Below are 2,385 nucleotides of genomic sequence, written 5' to 3'. Positions count from 1 at the left end.
AGTATAGCCCACCAGGCTCCCCTGTCCCTGGGATTCTCCAGGCAAGAATACTGGAGTGGGTTGCCATTCCCTTCTCCAGGGGAACTTCCCAACCCAGGGATCGAACCCACATCTCCTGCACCACAGGCAGATTCTGTACCAACTGAGCTACCAGGGAAACCCATCTATCCTCTTAAAGGCATATGTTTCTGGATAGTTAAATTTTATGCATATATTTGTGTGTTTTAGATCAAGTGACTTTTGCACACACACACATGTGCAGGGATGGTATTAAATCAGTTTATTTATACCCTCAGAAATCAAATACCACCAAGCAGGACATGATTAACTGACCAGTAGAGACGAGATGGGAGAGGGAGTGTGTGTGAAGAGTGAAGGATCGTGTTACTCAGGGACCAGGAAACTCATCTTCGTGTTGTTGATCTTGATTCCATGGAGACGAGGATGGGTCTGGTCTCAGGCACTCTTTCTGTAGGTGAGTAGAACAGAACCAGAGGTTTAGTAGAGTCAACTCTGTGACAGCTGACAGGGGTGAGCCTCAGGCAGTAGGCTGTCCAGGGTAAAGGAGCTGGTAGCTGATCCAATATCAGAATCCTGGTGGACCTCAGTACTCCACATCTCTGTGATGTTGGAGTCCCTGTGGAATTTTTCCCAGGATGTATATATGGTGGGACCTTTTATGTACTGGAAGCAATCTAAGACTAATGATTTCAAAATGCACGTTCATGGGTATGGTTCAAATTAAGATGGTTTACAGACTCTGTGATTGGAGTAAGCACGTCTGATTCCACATGTTTTGTCTTTGGGGGCTTCAAGAATCATTTTCTTATTTTACATTGGATTGTAGTTGATTAACAATACTGTTTTACTTTCTTCTCTACAGGAAAGTTATTCTCACACACATGTACATATGTGTGAGTATGTACACACACACACATATATATTATTTTGCATATTGTTTTCCATTATGGTTTATCCCAGGACAATGAATACAGTTCCCTGTACTCTACAGTAGGTCTTTTTTGTCTATCCACCCTGTATGCAATAGTTCTTATCTCTGTGAATCTGAAACTCCCAATCCTTCTCTCCCTGCCGCTTAGGAACCACAAGCAAGTTGTCTATGTCTGTGAGTCTGTGTTTTGCAGATAAATTCATCTGTGTTGTATTTTAGAATCCACACATAAATGATATCATATGCTACTTATCTTTCTTTCTCTGACTTACATTACTTAGTATGGGCTTCCTGGTCGCTCAGATGGTAAAGAATCTGTCTGCAATGTGGGTGACCTGGGTTCTATCTCTGGGTCAGGAAGATCTCTTAGAGAAGGAAATGGCAACCCACTCCAGTATTCTTGCCTGGAGAATCTTATGGACAGAGGGGCCTGGTGGGCTCCACTGCATGGGGTAGCAAAGAATCGGATACAACTGAGCAACTAGCATTCAATATTCAGGTACTTAGTACGATCATCTCTAAGTTCAACCATATTGCTTCAAGTAGTACTATTTTATTCTTTCTTATGGATGAAGAGCATTCCATTGTACCTATGTATTACAGCTTTTCTTTTTACCATATACACCTAGAAGATAGTGTTTTTATTTGCTTTATTTCTTCCATTTATCTCAACAGAAAAATAAAAGCCACACTTTAGCTTAGATCAGTGTCATTTTCTGAGGCTGCCTTATAGCTTAGAAAGTTTAAAGATCACACTAGAACAAAAACCTCCTGCTGCTGCTAAGTCACTTCAGTCGTGTCGGACTCTGTGCAACCCCATAGACAGCAGCCCTGAGGGGGACTATGAATGCATGTTTCAGACCATGTGGTAAAGGCCTTTACTGGTTCTGTCAGAATTATGTGAGATTAAATAGTGGATTTGAAGGAAATGTGAGTTCTCTTTAATCCCAGTTCTCCTGGAGGAGGGATGTGTGTGGACAAATGTTAGGTCAGGACTGATGGGAACACAAGTTTCCACTAGCTTATGGGGATTCCTGCTTCTCTCTGATGACTCTGGTCTGCACGATTCCTGCAGGCTAAGGTTTTCTCACTGAACCTGCTCAGTATTAATCAGCCAACCAACTGGCTATTTAATATGACTCAAAAGAAGAGATGTTACCTGTGGAGACAGAGAAATTTCTCTAGCGATAGAAAGTAAGTTATTGGGACAAAAAAATGCTACCTGAAAAATTTAGCATATATGAAATCCACCGTGTGTCCTTATTGATATATTTGATGGTACAGTATAGCATGCAATGCAGGAGACCCAGGTTCAATCCCTGGGTGAGGAAGATCCCCTAGAGAAGGGAATGGCAGCTCACTCCAGTTTTCTTGCCTGGATAATCCCATGTTCAGGAGACTGGCAGGCTACAGTCCATGGGGGTGCAAAAAGT

This window comes from Bison bison, unplaced genomic scaffold, assembly GCF_000754665.1.
Source record: "Bison bison bison isolate TAMUID 2011002044 unplaced genomic scaffold, Bison_UMD1.0 scf7180017846752, whole genome shotgun sequence".
NCBI classification, from domain to species: domain Eukaryota; kingdom Metazoa; phylum Chordata; class Mammalia; order Artiodactyla; family Bovidae; genus Bison; species Bison bison.
The sequence above is the reverse complement of the archived record's forward strand: the minus strand, read 5'-3'. Positions refer to the sequence as shown.